Source organism: Meriones unguiculatus, chromosome 19 (genome assembly GCF_030254825.1).
Source record: "Meriones unguiculatus strain TT.TT164.6M chromosome 19, Bangor_MerUng_6.1, whole genome shotgun sequence".
NCBI classification, from domain to species: Eukaryota; Metazoa; Chordata; class Mammalia; order Rodentia; family Muridae; genus Meriones; species Meriones unguiculatus.
Window position 1 is genome coordinate 22,500,063 of NC_083366.1, and position 9,624 is coordinate 22,509,686.

The 9,624-nt window shown below is 41.7% G+C and overlaps 1 protein-coding gene across 1 annotated transcript in view; it reads right to left on the minus strand.

The window, feature by feature from the left end:
- Positions 1 to 9,624, minus strand: part of Ucn3 (urocortin 3) — a 70,139-nt gene that overhangs the window by 58,735 nt on the left and 1,780 nt on the right. The gene's annotated exons all lie outside the window — the stretch shown is intronic.

Below are 9,624 nucleotides of genomic sequence, written 5' to 3' on the forward strand. Positions count from 1 at the left end.
CTATACTACAACCAAGGACCATACATAGAGAGGATTTAGACCCCTTAGAACCCCTTTGAGTTTCCAAGTGGGTTCCCTAGTAAGGGGAGCAGTGGCTGTCTCTGACATGAACTCAGTGGCTGGCTTTTTGATCACCTCCCCCTGGGGGGGGGGTGTAGCCTTGCCAGGCCACAGAGGAAGATGATTCAGCCAGCCCTGATGAGACCTGATAGACTAGGGTCAGATAGAAGTGGAAGAGGATCTCCCTATCAGGAAACTAGGGAAGGAAACTAGGCAGGAAAAGAGGAAGGGTGGGTGGGAGAAGGAGGAGACAAGGGAGGGAGCTACAGCAGGGATACAAAGTGACTAAATTGTAATAAATAAATAAAATAAGGGATACAGGATACATCCCTGGAGGAATAATATTCAGTAAATAAGATCGATTACCATGTGAGGTGTTTTAGTTGATCATGTGCTGCTGTAAAAAGAACACCACTGCTTGAGTCATTGATAAGGAGCAGACATAGGCGTTATCCTCGTAGCTTGGGGGCTAGAAACACCTATGATCAGGGTGTTGGCGAGATTAGTGTCTTGTGAGGTCTCTACTTTCCAGATTGTGCCTGCACACTGCATCCCTTTGAGGTGGGTAACACTGGGTTTTCACCTGGCAGAAGAGCAGACTAGAGAACTCATTGTTGCTGGCTTGTCCTGTAGCAACATGTATCCACACACGTATGCAAAGCTTTCATGATGTAAACTCCTAAGAGGTTCTACTACCCAACACAGTTGCACTAGAGATTGAGTTTCTAATATAACACATGTGGGGAACATTTTCAAGCTATAGCAGGAAGTATTTTTCTAGATCTCCTATTTTATGGTTACATAAGATACAGTGAGCATGTGTGTAGCAGTCCATGATGTATGACATGTGTGATGATGAATCCTAATTGTCAAAATTTTTATAGATGAAATGTATTCAAGGTTAAATATATATATATTATATATCATGATATATGATATATATTATGTCATGTTTCCTATGTTGGCCTTGAAAATGAATTGTAGATAGATGATAATGACTTTGAACTTCTAATCCCTCTCTGTCTACCTCTCAAGTGCTGAGATTACAGATGTAGACTAGTATATCCTATTTATGTGGTGCTAGGGATGAAAGCCAGGACTTTGTAGATATGAGGCAAGCTTTCTACACAACTGTGCTACATCTAAGCCTCCAAATGTGCTTATAATTGTGCACTTCTCTGTAAAATGAACTTTTATTTGCCTGGTTCAATTGTTGTCTAGGAGACTTAGTGCCTCTTTCTGCTAACCTAGGCCTAGTCCTGCAAGCTTCTAGCCTCCATACAATCTAACCTAGGCCTAGAATATTTTCAGCCTCTGACACTTACTGCTTAATAACCTCACCCTCTTGTCCTTACTGAGCTCTGGTCTGGCTGTTTCAAATCATCTGTTCTGGCTCAAACTCCTCTCCCAGCTGACTTATTCAGTCTGGGTTTTCTCTCAGCCTCTCAACTGATCCTCTTGGCCTCAAACTAACTCCAGCAACCTAATCTTTCTAGTCTTTTGGCTCCTTCTTATTTTGTGACTCCTTCTGCCTTCACCTTTGTTTTGCTTTTTCTCTCATTCAACCTCTCTCTGTAAAACTCTCCCAGTAAAACTGCCTCCTCTCTCCCTGCATTTCCCCTTAAGTAGCTTCCCTTTCCTCTCTCTTCTTGTGAGAGCTGGACATATCCTATTCTCTCAAATCTTTCTCTGATTTGTCACTTTTTCTGCCACTCAATTAAACATCACTTTCAAATATGAGTGCTTCCTTCCACAAACTAACTTTACCTTAACGGTTTGGGATTAAAGTAGTGTACCATCATGCTGGATCTACACTTTCCTGGACCTGAGGGAGCCTGTCTAAGTAAGCCTGACCAACTTCATGATGGGCTTCATTTTATTGCTAGACTGAACAAGCCTAGCAGTTACAGGAAAAAAAACAAAACAAAAAAAAAAAAAAACCAAAACAACAACAACAAATAAAAAACAACACAGAAAAAAGGCAACCAACCAGAAACAGCCAAGACATCTGGCCTGGCGAAGTTGAGGTTTCTTAAATATGGGTTGAAAAACATCTAAATCTTGACTGTAGCCTACAAAGGCACCAGCCAATCCCAATGGAGATTACATACCAACAGTGGGAATTCCCCTTTCTGACTTTAAAAGGGGCGTTCCTCTCCCCTCATGGTCCCCACCGTGTTGTGAACATGGTAGCCCCAGCATGCTGAACTTCTGCAGAATAAATGTCCTCTGTTGCTTACATACTACTAGAGTCTGGGGTCGTTCTTTCAGCTTCCGGACCCTAAGAACCTGAAACTTGCTCTATACCAGGCTGGCCTTGAACTCAGATCTGCTTGCCTCTGTCCCCTGGATTAAAGGCGTGTTTGTTTTCCAGCCAGATTACACAGACCTAGAAGGTTTTTGGATTTGAGCTCTTGCTAGAGCAGCCATGTTCAGAATAAAATTCCTATACATTTTCCCATTGTCCTCGACTCAGACTATTTCAGTTCTGCTTCACACTTTCTGTTCTCATTGCTTTCCCTCCCACTGTCTAGCAGAAGTCAGTGGAGCAGCCCACACAGATCACTGTCATTTGTTTGTAGCTAAAGACAGTGATAATTTCACAACATACTGGGCATTTCCCATCCATGGACTAGAATTGGGGCTCTGCATCTGGTACTTCTTATTTTTCCTCCTTTTGTTTTTTTTTTTTTTGGGGGGGGAGAGGCATATGCTCACTGAGAGTTACCTCTGGAAAGTTTGACAACTTGATCAGGTTGAGAATCACCTAGAAGTCTGTGATGGTTTTTCTAGGGAAAGTTAAATCTTGAGATCTCTGACTTAACCACTGAAAGAACTTTTGTTGCTAACTTTTACTAGTGAGAGGAGATGGATGGTAGGGGGTAGGGCCTCCCTTAAGAAGTGGCTTACTGGGTACATGTCTTTTTGTGCATTTTTAAAACCCTGGAAGATTATCTCTTTGTCTGCTCTGTTCATATGGCGTGGTGAAGTAGGCATAGAATGGGTTATTCCAACGAGGTGGTCTCTCTGCTTCATCACAGTGAATTCCTATTTATGTAGGATGGATTAGGTAGGGGCTTGGCATTGTATCTCTGTGAAGTATTGATATTTCTCCTAGAATCTGAGGTTATAATTTCTTTGAGAATTGTGGAACTATGTGAACCCAGTCCTTTCTTTGGTCTGACCTTTATGAAAGTTTCTTGGGCATCATATAACACACTTAGGTTTTCCAGAAAATAATTACTATTTTTCAGAACCTGAAATAATCCTGGCTTTGAAGGATGCAACCTAATACTGAAAGGCCAGCATACTCTTTCTTCCTTTGGTTGGTATGGGAAAGCAGAAATTACTTTGTTGTGCCCAGTTCACGAACCCCAAAAGACCAGGAATAAATAGACTCTGCTGTAAATACATGAGGTTTTTTAACATCAAATTATTACAAGCTGCAGCTTGGGCTTACCCCTCCCCTCACTCCCCACCCTGCCAAAGTGGTGAGAGCCGAGATCCGCGTGCTCAGGTTAGTTGGGTGATTTAAAGATTCTGGTCCCTCCCAGCATACCCAAAGCAGGGGCGATTCCTGCCTGGTAAGCATCTATTGGTCAAAATGCTGCATTTTGAATTGATTGGCTATAGGAAGGTCCCCAAACCATTCACGATCTGGAGTTCCTCCCTAGGGGGGATGGGCCAGTTTCCTAGCAACTGTATCTCTAGTGGGTGGGGAAAGAATGAAGTAAGGCGAATTCTTCCCCTAGGGCATTACTGGACCTCTCCACCCAGCTAGTTCAGGCCTTAAACATTAAAATAATAGCCATTTTTAATCTTTTGGTCTCTCAACTTATCTTATCCCTCCACCTGGTACTCCTTGCTAGAAAATCTATAAGGAGTCCCCTCTGTGCAAATTGGTAGCATGCAGAGTACCGTTCAGTACCATGAACACTAGTCAGCACTGGTGAAGGCACCCAGCTCCACTTCTCCATGTTCAGTGAGGTATGTAGGTGTTGTCTTCAGCAATAAGGCTTGCTGTTGGAGAGCTTTGGCAATAGTCTAGGCACTCTGGGGATTCTCATGGAGCCCTTTTGGCCAACAACTAGATTAGCTGTAACCCATCCCCAGTTCTGGAGATTTCATTTAGTGGCTAGAGTTGCATTTGTATTTCCCCTGCTCTTTCGCAATTTCAGTTGCTTTGCCTTTATATAGACATATTTTAGTTATTCTTTATTGTATTGATTCCATACTGCCTGGGGCTTTGGGGTGGGGAGGTCAGTGGGTGGGGTGGAGGGGGCTTCCCCAGCAGAGAGAGTAAAAAGGTCTTTGCTGAGAGGGCAGTCTGCAGAGGAGATAGGAGCCAACAGGGCAGGAAGTGAGTCAGGCAATGGTCTGGGGAATTTAATAGCTCTGGCTGACAAGGAGGCCTGCAGAGAAAATAAGTACTCAGCAGGGGATGGGGTGAGTCAGGTGATGGTCAGGAGAATTCTGTCTGCAGCCAGGCTGATTCTGTGGCTCTGGCTTACTGGAAACCAGGTTCTTTCTTATTTATACAAGTTTCACAGAACAATAATGGTACAGATTATGTGTTTGATTTTTCATTACATGTCCAGGGTTATGAGTTCAGTTACAATTAAAAGATACAAACAGAACAGATTTATTATTATTATTATTACTATTACTATCATTAGCTCTATAATTCCAATTTAAATAATCTAAAAATGTCTGCTCTAAAGTAAACATGAAATTTTCAGGAAAATGGTGGGAACTAGAAAAGATCCTTCTGAGTGAGGTAACCCAGAAAGACACACACGGCATATACTTACTTATAAGTGGATATTACCCATATAGTATGGGATAAACATACTAAAATCTACAGGCTTAAAGAAGCTAACCAACAAGGAGGACCCTAGAGAAGAGGCTGAAACCTCACTCAGAAGGGCAAACAGGATAGACATCGGAACTAAGAGAAGACAAGGAACAGAGCAGGAGCCATCCACACGGGACTTCTGAAAGACTCTACCCACCTGGCTATTAAAGGAGAAACTGAGACTGAGCCAAACTTTAGGCAGAGCCAGAAGCCTGGAGCCTCAATACACTCACCACTTACATTTCACAGACACCTTGCTATGATCATGACAAAGTTGTGTATTTGATTTCATGGTTTTCTTCTTTGACTTTTCTGGAGAACAATGATTTTAACAATATAGAAAAGGCTGTCTTCAATATGATGTCTATACAATTTAAGGCAAGTTTGAATGTTCTTCCTTCTCCTACCATTGGAAAAATGGCAAAGTAGCACTGGTAAATATTGGCAACAGAATAAAATCTTCTCTCCTTTTCTCCTGTCCATCATTTGAAGAAAATGTTTCCATGTGTATTTTTGACCTTTCCTTTGTACTACCTCATAGTACCAGAGCTGTCCACATAAATGATTGACCTTTCTCTGTACTACTCATAGCAGCAGAACTGTCCATGTATATGTCTGTTCTTCCAAACAACACACCCCCTTGCTTAGCCCTTCTTTGTCCTTAGTCCCAAGGGAGAAATCTGTATTCCTTTTTCAGACAGACTCTCCTGTAGGCTTTGACTTTTTAAACTTGCTTTGTTTGGTTTTCTTATATCTCTGTCTCCCTTCTCCATCCCATTCCTTTCCAACACCCCAACACCAGGTAGGAGAGAAAACAGGTTAGTGGGGAGAAGGGACATAGTTAACTTTAGCTACTTCCTGCTGATTAAGGTTTTTGGGTTCCTAAACACCTCTACCTCCCTTCTAACCCACCGACCTTAGGTACGAAAGAAAGAAGGTTAAAGGGGATATGGACCTCTTTAGACATACTTCCTTGGGGTGATTTCACTCTTCGTCTTCAGGATACCAGCAGTCCAGCAAACAGCAAACAGCAACACAAGTCAGCAGTAGTGGGACCACTCAGAAGAAGCAGCACAGAGAGTTCTCTGGAGCATTTCTCTCTAGGAGTGAAGCAAAGCCCTCTCTGTCTGTGGGATCCCATTTATACCTTCTCAGAGTCCAGACCAGAATGTTTTTCAGCTGACAAAAACCATGCTCCCTGCACAAGTCAGTTTCCTGTTGATAAGAATCACTTGACCCCTGCACAAAGCAGTTTCCTGTTGCTAAGAATCACTGGCCCTCTAAGGAGAGACTATTTATTAGCTGACAAAGATCATGCACCTCTCAATCTCACTTTAATGTAAACTGCTGTGAATTCACTATGTAGCTCACTGGGATTTATTTGGAAGGTGTTTCCTTTATTATACTCTAAACTGGGATCATGACAAATATTTCCATTTCCTCAATATGCTATATTCTCTTTTTTCTTTTATTGGGAATATATTTTTTCATACAATATAATTTAATTAGTTCCCCTCCTCCCTACTTCTTCCAGCTTATGCCCCACCTCCCATCCTGTCTGCATCCACACCCTTTCTAGCTCTCATTATAAAACAAATGAGGGTGGAGATCAGACCTGGGGAGAGCAGGGGTAGGGGTACAAATCCCTGCAGAGAGAAGACAAATGGTGTTCAGGATCATCTCTGTGACAAGCTGGAGACCTAAGACAGGGTAGGCTTCTGGAAGGATATGGAATGATTCTAGCTGTGTATCAGTCCTGTTGTATCTAAAAGGCCTTGTTTGCTTGGTGTCCTCCATCTTAACTGGTTCTTATGCTCTCTTTACCTTCTCTTCCTCAAAGTTCTCTGAGCCCCAACAGGAGGGATTTGATGGAGATATCTCTTTTTAAGGCTGCTGAGTGTTCCAACATCTCTCAATCTCTGCACATTGCTTAGCTGTGTGTCTCTGTACCTATTCCCACTTATGGAGAAGGAAGCTTCTCTGATACTTACTGAGCAAGGCATTAATCTATAAGAATAGCAGAATGTTTAACAAAACACTAGAGGTAGCTAACTTTATAAAGAAAAGGAATTTATTTAGCTCACAGTTATGGAGGTTCAAAAAGATAGAGTCTGTTTTGGTTTAGTTCTGATGGGTGCTGCTTGGCTAGGATGGACCATGGCAGATGACAATAGTGGGAGCTCATGTAGGAACACACAGCCACACTTAAACAGGAAGTCAGGGGATTGTGTCCAACTCCAGACTATTTAAAAAAGCAACCCTTGTATATACTTGGTTATAACTGGTCTTCCCACCCCAAGCCATCTCCTTTTCTCTCCCTTTATTTTACACACTACATAAAACAATAGGAGAAACTAATCCAGTAGGTTCAAGATCAAGGGACATGTGTAAAAGGCTAGCAAGGCAAGGCAGGACAATTGTGGACACATTCAGCATTCATAAAGATAAGAATGCCTCTTATGATTAGTTTTCTCTAAAATGTCTTAGCTGACCAACCAACCAACCAACCAACCAACCAACCAACCAACCAACCAGCAATAACAGCAAAACACAAAAAGGAGAGCACCTTTAAAGTGTGTTAATATAGAAGTTGGTCCCAAAAGGTACTTGACTTAGTGACAACAGGAAAAGTTATGTGAACTTACACCATCACAGAACATAGAACTGCACAGATCAACACAATAGTTGGGCATGTTGGTGAGAGCCTAGGACAGGTAGGTTGCAGCAAGGCAGGGGGAAATGCTTCTACACATTTCATATGTTTGCTCTGAGCAGTCTGAGCTTTTGGCTTGGTGGAGATGAGAAACTTAACTGTATTTTTCAAGAAGTTTATCTAGTTGTCATGAGGACGTTAGTTTAGCCACAGATCTAGCAAGTGTTTATTGAGAGGAACGAAGAAAGCTACATGAAATTTTGGCTCTCAACCCATAATGTTGTCTTCATAATCACAGTGTCATACTCAGCCCAAATGACAAGTAGCATGTTGGACCTTTAACACAGATGTGGTATCTTCTTCATGTAGTGTTACATTTGAGATTCACTCTTTAGCACTTCACCTGTTTGCTGACTGAGCAATGAAAATGCCACAGCCATACCAAGAGAACGTCTCTAGAAGAATTAGGGTAAACAGCCCACTGGCTATTTCCAATATTTCTTTGGAATGCTTAGAGTGGCTGCACAGGATTGCTATCAAGGGTGAGGCTCAGGTTACTCTTGAAGTGTACCAACTAAGGCAGGATAGAAAGAAAAATATGGGCCAGAGAAGAAAAAGGAGGCCCCTTCGTAGGAGTTTGGTTGAAGCTACTCACCAGGGGAGAGTCAAGAGCTCCAATACAACAGCAATTTACTCAAGGCTGTTAACCCACAATTTTATAGGTTTCTCATTAGGAACATCCCTTATAGTAAGAAGACATGTTCTAACCCCTTTGTACAGCCCCAGTGGCTCTTAACTTTTAGACTGTAATACTATTCAAGGTACCTCCAGACTCACTCTATAATCTCACTTATCAAAATGAAAGAGGAAAAATAAGACACAAGTATCCAGCAATCTTTTTGAGATTCAACTTGAAAGTCACCAACATGGTATATGTGGTGAATGCTAAGACATTTAAGTAAAGGTCTTCTTTAAAAGCTCACACCTATACTCTCCGTGTGCCTATTCTTCCCCCGTGCACCTTATTTCTATGTTCAGTTACCTCCAACTTGGCTTAGGATTGTCTCATCCTGAAATTCTTTTCCATAGCTCAGTCACGGATTCATTTTTGCTACAGCTAACATTTGTAAAAGATAAACAGAATTTCTCAGAAGACTGTTGTGGGCAGAGTGTAGAGTGATATCTGCCACTACTGACAGTACAATTTTTGCTCTCTGGGCAGATAGCCATAGTGGGCAAAGACCAGTATTACCTTCAAGGACAACTTAAAGTGCCTGCTTGAAAAAACTATCCAAGGAATTTAGTTTGCCTAGCCCACATCTGGAAATAGGATCCTTGTTTCCCAGCCTCCCTGTGAAGCACAAAGTTTAACTTTGATCAGTGTTAATTATTGAATTACCTGAACTGGCTTTCATCCTTGTAACCACCCCACACATTGTCATTTCCACTTTGTTGATTCTACAGACTCCCCTCCTGCTATTCCTAATTCCTCTGAAAGCCCTTAAAAATGCTGAGTGACTTCTGTGCTGGTGGATGTTCCCTGAAGTTGAGCTCAGTTTGATGTAAGTGGTCAGACAAAAAGTTAGGAAATAGTTGGCTCCTGTGAGTGACCTTTCAGTTGCTAAATTGACTGGGATTTGTATTGCAGTCTGAGAAAAGTCTGTACACATTCAGTTCTTTGGCAGCCTAAGTTGGGAACAAACAGAGTCAGGGTCAGATAGTAGCTGAGGTCCTCAGTGGACTAGGGGAGGGACATAGGGGGAGAGGAAGGAGGGAGGGTGGGACTGGGAGAAGAAGATGAGTGAGGAGGCTACAGCCAAAATACAAAGTGAATAAATTGTAATAAATAAAAATAATAAAGAAAACATGTAAATAATAAAATAAAATGCAAACTCAAAAAAATAAGGCTTAGCATACTGATAATGCATGTTTTAAAATAAAATTCTCTGTTGCTGGACCTAAGATGCTCTTATACTGTAGAAATATTTGTTAATAAAATAAGCAGTGAAAACAAAAACAAAAAACAAAAACAAAAACAAACAAACAAAGGAAAGCT